The sequence below is a fragment of the Trichomycterus rosablanca genome, unplaced genomic scaffold (assembly GCF_030014385.1).
Source record: "Trichomycterus rosablanca isolate fTriRos1 unplaced genomic scaffold, fTriRos1.hap1 scaffold_123, whole genome shotgun sequence".
Lineage (NCBI taxonomy): Eukaryota > Metazoa > Chordata > Actinopteri > Siluriformes > Trichomycteridae > Trichomycterus > Trichomycterus rosablanca.
The window spans coordinates 42,687-52,139 of record NW_026946958.1 but is presented as its reverse complement, the minus strand read 5'-3'; the positions used below and the strand labels follow the sequence as shown (position 1 = coordinate 52,139).

Below are 9,453 nucleotides of genomic sequence, written 5' to 3'. Positions count from 1 at the left end.
GCTTACGGCCAAACCACCTTGGGAATGCCTGATCTCATCCGATCTCAGAAGCCAAGCAGGGTTGGGCTCAGTCAGTACCTAGATGGGAGACTGCCTGGGAATACTGAGTGCTGTAAGCTTTTTATTTTTGAGTTTCAGCCCCATTCATGAAGTGTCATTTAGCAGTTAGCTAGCATAATAAAGGATCTATCTATCTATCTATCTATCTATCTATCTATCTATCTATCTATCTATCTATCTATCTATCTATCTATCTATCTATCTATCTATCTATCTATCTAATCTATGAAAGGCCTTCCAATGTAATTCCAGCCCAGATAGCTGGCTAGCACTCAGATAGCTGGCTGACTAGCTATAACAGGCCTTTAAATCCAGCTTTTTTCGCTTACGGCCAAACCACCTTGGGAATGCCTGATCTCGTCCGATCTCAGAAGCCAAGCAGGGTTGGGCTCAGTCAGTACCTAGATGGGAGACTGCCTGGGAATACTGAGTGCTGTAAGCTTTTTATTTTTGAGTTTCAGCCCCATTCATGAAGTGTCATTTAGCAGTTAGCTAGCATAATAAAGGATCTATCTATCTATCTATCTATCTATCTATCTATCTATCTATCTATCTATCTATCTATCTATCTATCTATCTATCTATCTATCTATCTATCTATCTATCTATCTAATCTATGAAAGGCCTTCCAATGTAATTCCAGCCCAGATAGCTGGCTAGCACTCAGATAGCTGGCTGACTAGCTATAACAGGCCTTTAAATCCAGCTTCTTTCGCTTACGGCCAAACCACCTTGGGAATGCCTGATCTCGTCCGATCTCAGAAGCCAAGCAGGGTTGGGCTCAGTCAGTACCTAGATGGGAGACTGCCTGGGAATACTGAGTGCTGTAAGCTTTTTATTTTTGAGTTTCAGCCCCATTCATGAAGTGTCATTTAGCAGTTAGCTAGCATAATAAAGGATCTATCTATCTATCTATCTATCTATCTATCTATCTATCTATCTATCTATCTATCTATCTATCTATCTATCTATCTATCTATCTATCTATCTATCTATCTATCTATCTATCTATCTATCTATCTATCTATCTAATCTATGAAAGGCCTTCCAATGTAATTCCAGCCCAGATAGCTGGCTAGTGACTAGCTATAACAGGCCTTTAAATCCAGCTTCTTTCGCTTACGGCCAAACCACCTTGGGAACGCCTGACCACGCCCACGGAGTGAGAAGGAAGTACAAGGTGCAGACGGGGGAGAAAGGCTCTCCCACATTGTTTGGTATTTTTCTTCAATTATTATCTGGATTAATAACAACTCTATACGCCAAACAAACACAGACTTTGCTGCAGTGGAAGCTCCCCAGCACTTTGGTGACTTGGGGAGAACATCTCTTTTTGCACAATGGACTACTCTACGGATAAAGAACTCGGAACGGACAATGGACAACGAGAGAAGGACTTTGATTTAAACAAGAAGCAGAACGCGGACGGACCTAAGAATAACGAAAACAGCGAGGAACAAACGACTACGGAAAAGATTAACGACGAAAGAAAGGAAATGGATCTTGAAACAAGAGAAATGCACGATGGAAGGAAAGGATACCAAAAAGAAAAAAGAAGTAACACACAAAAGCAAAGGTACGAATACAAGAAAGAAGCTACGATAATTGTGGATGTAAGTAACCTGCAAGAAGTTACGGCAACCGAAATAATAAAAGCAATAAACGAAGAGATTGGTTTTGGAAAGCTGCTGGCCGTCAGATACAGACAAAACAAAGAATTCGAGGCGACACTACAAACTGAAGAAGATTGTCTAAAACTACTGGATGGATTAATGATAAAAGGAAGATTATGTGACATAAGAAGACTTTGTTGCAGTGAAATGACTGTATCCTTTTTAAATTTACCGGCATACTTGGAAGACAAGATTATTTTAGATAAACTTTTAGCATGGGGAGTAACACCAAGTCTACCAATAAGGAGAAGATTTTATCCGGGAACAACAATAGCGGATGGGACTCGGTTTTTAAAAGTTAAATTCCCCAAAGAAATAACATCACTACCATACAGCACAAAAATTGAAACGGCGGAGGGATTACAATATTTCAGAGTGATACATGATGGACAGATAAGACTATGCAGATTGTGTGCAGGAACAGGACACCTAATAAAAGACTGTCCAAATCTAGTGTGTCGGGAATGTATGGAGCAAGGGCATTTTGCTAAATACTGTAAAGCAATTAAATGTCCAGACTGTAACCATGCCCTAATAAGCTGTACATGTACGGATGAAGAAGAAATAGAGAAAGAAAAAGAACAAGAGAACGGGGAAGGAAAAGAACACAACATTCAGCACAGAAAAACAGAAGAGGAGAGCAATAACGAAAGATTGACAACGCAAGAAGAAGAGGAGAAACTACATAATCAGGAGGACAACAAAGGAAAAGATGAGTACACCAGTGCTCAAAAAATACAAGAAATGGACACAGAACAACAAACAGATCCTATGACAGACAACTGCGCGGAAAGAGAGGTGGAAGAAGAAAGAATGGACATGGACAATACAAATGAGACTGAAAACAAAGATACAGAAAAGGAGAGAAGTAAAAAGCAACAGAACAAAGGAGCCGAAGGGACTAAAAGGAAAGTAAAATTTCAACCAAATCTTGCCGGTGCGCTGGAAAAACAAAGAAAAAGAAGAGAGACTTCAAAAGACAAATGGTTAGAAAGAACCGGTATGTTCGATATTTTAACTGAAGAACTATTAGAATAATACAATGAACAAAATAATTTTATCTTTTTTATTCTTTCCGTTTTTAATGAGTACCCTTTTTATAACATCGATAAACACAAGGGGTCTCTCAGATTATACAAATTTTAAAAGACTTTTACATATAACAGAAAAAACAGATATATTATGTATACAAGAAACATTCTGGGACAATAAAACAGCAAACAGTTTAAGTAAAGAATGGAACGGTATTTTTATACATAATAGTCAAGACAATAAAAGAGGAGGGGTAGCTATTTTAATTAAAAAAGATATTTTAGAAAATGTCAAGACAATATACGCAGATGAAAAGGGACGAGTTTTAGCCATAACGGCAGAATATAAAGATAGACAAATCAACATATGTACAATACACGCACCAAACAATGTTAATGAAAAAGAAAGCTTTTTTAAAAAACTTAGTTTACTAATGGAAAAATGGAAAGAAACGATATTAATAGGGGATTTTAATACGGTTTTAAATAAACTGGACATAAATGAGCAAATGGTGTTTAGATCGGATACAGGAAGAGAACAGTTAAGAGCGTTAATGATAAAACATAGTCTAGAAGACATATGGAGACAAAAGAATAAAGAAGAAAGAATATACTCCAGAGAAGAATGGTACCTAGATAAACGAAAACAAAGCAGAATAGATTTTGTGTTAGTTCCCAACAATATGAAGCAATATATAGAAAAAGTGGAATATGGAAAATATAATTTTAGTGATCACAATTTTATAAACATAAAAATAGATTTTAATGAAATGATAAGAGGACCGGGAGTATGGATTTTTAATGCAGATCATCTAAAAGATGAGATTTTTAAAACAGAAATAAAAAACATAATCGAAAATAGCAAAACAGATGTTTTATATGATAAAGAAATTCTAGTATGGTGGGATAACATAAAATATGATATTAAAAAATATACAATAAAATACGGAACTAAAATCAAACGAATCAAAAGACAACTAGAAAACTGGAAAAAAGAAAAGTTAGAAAAAGAACTTAAAAAAGTAGAAAGCGGAAGAGGAGACATAAAAGAAATCTTAAAACTAGAAGAAAAAATAAAAAAATTAGAAGAGGAAAGATACAAAGGGGCAATGATTAGAAGTAAAGCAGAATATATGTTAAAAGGGGAGAGATGCACAAAATATTTTTTTGAGCTAGAGAAAGCACGGCAAAAAACAGACGAAATAAAAGCATTAAAAACAGAAAATGGAGAAGAGATCAAAACAACAGAGGGAATTTTAAAAGAAATACATAGATTTTATACACACCTATTCAAAAAAACAGAGATAGATGAAAAAGGAAAAGAATTTTTATTAACACAAATCAAAACAAAAATACAGGAAGAAGACAAAAAGATGTGTGATCAAAAAATTGAGGAAAAAGAGATAGAAGAAGCGATGAACAGAATGGAAAATAAAAAAAGTCCAGGTCTAGATGGGTTAACAATAGAATTTTATAAAACTTTTAAAGACATTTTAGTGCCAATTTTATCTAAATTATTCAATGAAATACACAAAATAGGAGAAGTCTCGCAACAGATGAAAAAAGGTTTGATTAAATTAATATATAAGAAGAAAGGAGACAAGACGGACTTAAAAAATTATAGGCCAATAAGCATGCTAAATACAGATTATAAAATACTAGCAAAGATACTAGCAAATAGACTAAAAACGGTACTGCCTAGTATAATAGAAACCAATCAAGCATATGGCGTATTAAATAGAGACATTTCAGATACAATTAGTAACATAAGGGACACAATATGGTATATGAAAACACAAAAAACCAAAGGGTATCTAATAAGCATAGACTTTGAGAAAGCATTTGATAGAGTAAACCACAATTATTTATTTGAAACATTAAAACGGTTTGGGTTTGGGAATGATTTTACAAAATGGTTAAAATGTCTTTACATGAATTCATATAGCTGTATAAAAGTGAACGGGTACCTAACGGATTTTATTCAGTTATCAAGATCCATACGGCAAGGATGTCCACTCTCAGCATTATTATACTCACTGGTCGCTGAACCGTTAGGTCTAGCAATAAAAGCAAGTAGTGGAATAAGAGGAATAAATATAGAAAATAACAAAAATCAGGAAAAAATATTTCAATATGCTGACGACACCACCCTCATACTGAAAGACACAGAAAGCGTAAACAGGGCGATACATGTGTTAAATCAATATTGTAAAGGATCGGGAGCTTTTGTGAACAAAGAAAAAACGCAATACATGAGGATAAGCGATGCAGAAATACTACCAGTAAATATAGCTTTTACAGAGGTGAAGGAAAAAATAAAAATTCTAGGAATAAACATAGGAGAAGATGAAAATAAAATAACGGATATTATATGGGAAGAAACTTTAGATAAAATGCAAAGAAAACTAAACATGTGGAAAAGAAGGAACTTGTATATAAAAGGTAAAGTTTTAGTTTTAAATGCACTATTTTTATCCAAAATGTGGTATGCGGCGGGGGTCGTCAACATCCCGATGTGGGTTTTAAAAAGAGTTAAAAGCTCAGTTTTAAATTTTTTATGGGACGGAAAACCGGCTAAAATAGCTTACGACACTATAATTGGGAAAAAAGAAGGAGGAGGGTTGGGACTTTTAGATTTATTTATTAGAAAACAGAGCCTAAGAGTTAAAATAATTAAAAAATTTTTGAACGAAGAAGAACAAATATGGAAATGGGTTTTTAATTTTTATATAAATAAATGTGCTGGAGGGGAAATGAATGAGAATATTTTATGCATGGAATTGAAAGAAAACATGTTTCAAAACGTTCCAGAGTTTTACAAAGAGGTTTTTAGAGCGTGGGGGGATTTTATGGAGAATATAATATACAAAATAAAAGGGAGAAAAAATCTTTTAGAGCAACCCATTTTTTTAAACAAGCAGATCTGTTTTAAAGAAAAGACACCGTATTTTAAACATTGGTACGAAGCAGAAATAAAACAAATTAAAGACGTCTTGTACGAATATAGACCAGGATTTCTCCCAACACAGGCAATAATTGACTTCTTGGAAGGAAAAGATAAAACAATAAACACAGATATCATCGAAAAACAATATGAAACGCTAAAACAAGCAATACCCAAAGAATGGTTACAAAGAATAGAAAACAAAGAAGGAAATGAAAGGATGAAAATCGAAGTAAAAGTAGGCAATCAAAAAAACGATCTAAACAGCTGCTCCTTGAGAACGTTTAATGACATATTTGTCAATAAAGCGTGGGTAAAACCCAAAGCAAATGCGCATTGGAGAAAAATATACCCAGAACTAGAGGAAAACGAGATATGGAAAACATATAAAGGTCCCAAACTTTTAATACTAGAAAATTTTAACTTTTATCTTAAACACAATTGTATATATGACAGAGAAAAATTACACAAAATCGGATTGGAAGACAACCCAAACTGTACACTATGCAAAGAGAATAAAACAGAAGATTTTAGACACATGTTTTTAGAATGTAAAGAAATAAAATGTTTTATGGATAAACTAAAGGGAATGATAAGCGAATTGACAGAAGAAAAAATAGACAATAGGCAGTGGGAAATGAGCTTTTTATTCGGATACCATCAAAAATGCAAAAATACAACAATTTTAAATACAATTTTAATAATAGCAAAATACACAATATACACGAGAAGAAACATAGAAAAATATAATAACATCCACATAAAATTGTGTGTACTTTTTGAAAAAAAATTTGAATATTTTTTTAATTTATTTTTTGAACATTTTAAAAGGATAAACGAAATAGAAACTTTTGAAAACCTCTTTGTAACACAAAGCTCTTTTATGGAACCAACCTGGAACGGACTGAGAATCAAGCTATCGAAATGTGCATGTTTTTAAAAATGTGTTTTAGATCACTTTAATAAAAATGTACCTGAAATTTTTAAAAATGTATATTATGTAACGTGTTTTGTTTTAAAAACTGTCTGTAAACAATGATATTTTGTAAAAAAAGTTAATAAAAAAGAGAAATTGGGAATGCCTGATCTCGTCCGATCTCAGAAGCCAAGCAGGGTTGGGCTCAGTCAGTACCTAGATGGGAGACTGCCTGGGAATACTGAGTGTTGTAAGCTTTTTATTTTTGAGTTTCAGCCCCATTCATGAAGTGTCATTTAGCAGTTAGCTAGCATAATAAAGGATCTATCTATCTATCTATCTATCTATCTATCTATCTATCTATCTATCTATCTATCTATCTATCTATCTATCTATCTATCTATCTATCTATCTATCTATCTATCTATCTATCTATCTATCTATCTATCTAATCTATGAAAGGCCTTCCAATGTAATTCCAGCCCAGATAGCTGGCTAGCACTCAGATAGCTGCTTACGGCCAAACCACCTTGAGAACGCCTGATCTCGTCTGATCTCAGAAGCTAAGCAAGGTTGGGCTCAGTCAGTACCTAGATGGGAGACTGCCTGGGAATACTGAGTGCTGTAAGCTTTTCATTTTTTCTTAAGCCCCATTCATTGAGTGTCATTTAGCTTCTATCTATCTATCTATCTATCTATCTATCTATCTATCTATCTATCTATCTATCTATCTATCTATCTATCTATCTATCTATCTATCTATCTATCTATCTATCTATCTATCTATCTATCTATCAAAGGCCTTGCCTTTAGTTCCAGCACAGACAGCTAGCTACCACTCAGTTAGCTGGCTGGCAAGCTAGAACAGGCCTTGAAATCCAGCCTCTTTCGCTTACGGCCAAACCACCTTGAGAACGCCTGATCTCGTCTGATCTCAGAAGCTAAGCAAGGTTGGGCTCAGTCAGTACCTAGATGGGAGACTGCCTGGGAATACTGAGTGCTGTAAGCTTTTCATTTTTTCTTAAGCCCCATTCATTGAGTGTCATTTAGCTTCTATCTATCTATCTATCTATCTATCTATCTATCTATCTATCTATCTATCTATCTATCTATCTATCTATCTATCTATCTATCTATCTATCTATCTATCTATCGATGAAAGGCCTTGCCTTTAGTTCCAGCACAGACAGCTAGCTACCACTCAGTTAGCTGGCTGGCAAGCTAGAACAGGCCTTCAAATCCAGCCTCTTTCGCTTACGGCCAAACCACCTTGAGAACGCCTGATCTCGTCTGATCTCAGAAGCTAAGCAAGGTTGGGCTCAGTCAGTACCTAGATGGGAGACTGCCTGGGAATACTGAGTGCTGTAAGCTTTTCATTTTTTCTTAAGCCCCATTCATTGAGTGTCATTTAGCTTCTATCTATCTATCTATCTATCTATCTATCTATCTATCTATCTATCTATCTATCTATCTATCTATCTATCTATCTATCTATCTATCTATCTATCTATCTATCTATCTATCTATCAAAGGCCTTGCCTTTAGTTCCAGCACAGACAGCTAGCTACCACTCAGTTAGCTGGCTGGCAAGCTAGAACAGGCCTTGAAATCCAGCCTCTTTCGCTTACGGCCAAACCACCTTGAGAACGCCTGATCTCGTCTGATCTCAGAAGCTAAGCAAGGTTGGGCTCAGTCAGTACCTAGATGGGAGACTGCCTGGGAATACTGAGTGCTGTAAGCTTTTCATTTTTTCTTAAGCCCCATTCATTGAGTGTCATTTAGCTTCTATCTTTCATTGAGTGTCATTTAGCTTCTATCTATCTATCTATCTATCTATCTATCTATCTATCTATCTATCTATCTATCTATCTATCTATCTATCTATCTATCTATCTATCTATCTATCTATCTATCTATCTATCTATCTATCTATCTATCTATCTATCTATCTATCAAAGGCCTTGCCTTTAGTTCCAGCACAGACAGCTAGCTACCACTCAGTTAGCTGGCTGGCAAGCTAGAACAGGCCTTGAAATCCAGCCTCTTTCGCTTACGGCCAAACCACCTTGAGAACGCCTGATCTCGTCTGATCTCAGAAGCTAAGCAAGGTTGGGCTCAGTCAGTACCTAGATGGGAGACTGCCTGGGAATACTGAGTGCTGTAAGCTTTCCATTTTTTCTTAAGCCCCATTCATTGAGTGTCATTTAGCTTCTATCTATCTATCTATCTATCTATCTATCTATCTATCTATCTATCTATCTATCTATCTATCTATCTATCTATCTATCTATCTATCTATCTATCTATCTATCTATCTATCTATCTATCTATCTATCTATCTATCTATCTATCTATCTATCTATCTATCTATCTATCTATCTATCTATCTATGAAAGGCCTTGCCTTTAGTTCCAGCACAGACAGCTAGCTACCACTCAGTTAGCTGGCTGGCAAGCTAGAACAGGCCTTGAAATCCAGCCTCTTTCGCTTACGGCCAAACCACCTTGAGAACGCCTGATCTCGTCTGATCTCAGAAGCTAAGCAAGGTTGGGCTCAGTCAGTACCTAGATGGGAGACTGCCTGGGAATACTGAGTGCTGTAAGCTTTTCATTTTTTCTTAAGCCCCATTCATTGAGTGTCATTTAGCTTCTATCTATCTATCTATCTATCTATCTATCTATCTATCTATCTATCTATCTATCTATCTATCTATCTATCTATCTATCTATCTATCTATCTATCTATCTATCTATCTATCGATGAAAGGCCTTGCCTTTAGTTCCAGCACAGACAGCTAGCTACCACTCAGTTAGCTGGCTGGCAAGCTAG

The 9,453-nt window shown here is 35.3% G+C and overlaps 9 non-coding genes across 9 annotated transcripts; all 9 read left to right on the top strand.

Moving 5' to 3' along the window:
- On the top strand, positions 1-119 carry LOC134305030 (5S ribosomal RNA). Its single transcript, XR_010008394.1, has one exon. It is a non-coding gene; the product is annotated as a 5S ribosomal RNA (ribosomal RNA).
- Positions 120-383: 264 nt separating this feature from the next.
- Positions 384-502, top strand: LOC134305044 (5S ribosomal RNA). Its single transcript, XR_010008407.1, has one exon. It is a non-coding gene; the product is annotated as a 5S ribosomal RNA (ribosomal RNA).
- Positions 503-774: 272 nt separating this feature from the next.
- On the top strand, positions 775-893 carry LOC134305043 (5S ribosomal RNA). The gene has a single exon (XR_010008406.1). It is a non-coding gene; the product is annotated as a 5S ribosomal RNA (ribosomal RNA).
- A 6,243-nt stretch (positions 894-7,136) lies between these two features.
- On the top strand, positions 7,137-7,255 carry LOC134304866 (5S ribosomal RNA). The gene has a single exon (XR_010008237.1). It is a non-coding gene; the product is annotated as a 5S ribosomal RNA (ribosomal RNA).
- A 259-nt stretch (positions 7,256-7,514) lies between these two features.
- Positions 7,515-7,633, top strand: LOC134304865 (5S ribosomal RNA). Its single transcript, XR_010008236.1, has one exon. It is a non-coding gene; the product is annotated as a 5S ribosomal RNA (ribosomal RNA).
- Positions 7,634-7,876: 243 nt separating this feature from the next.
- On the top strand, positions 7,877-7,995 carry LOC134304864 (5S ribosomal RNA). The gene has a single exon (XR_010008235.1). It is a non-coding gene; the product is annotated as a 5S ribosomal RNA (ribosomal RNA).
- A 251-nt stretch (positions 7,996-8,246) lies between these two features.
- Positions 8,247-8,365, top strand: LOC134304862 (5S ribosomal RNA). Its single transcript, XR_010008233.1, has one exon. It is a non-coding gene; the product is annotated as a 5S ribosomal RNA (ribosomal RNA).
- A 307-nt stretch (positions 8,366-8,672) lies between these two features.
- On the top strand, positions 8,673-8,791 carry LOC134304860 (5S ribosomal RNA). Its single transcript, XR_010008232.1, has one exon. It is a non-coding gene; the product is annotated as a 5S ribosomal RNA (ribosomal RNA).
- Positions 8,792-9,110: 319 nt separating this feature from the next.
- On the top strand, positions 9,111-9,229 carry LOC134304859 (5S ribosomal RNA). The gene has a single exon (XR_010008231.1). It is a non-coding gene; the product is annotated as a 5S ribosomal RNA (ribosomal RNA).
- Positions 9,230-9,453: the final 224 nt, after the last annotated feature.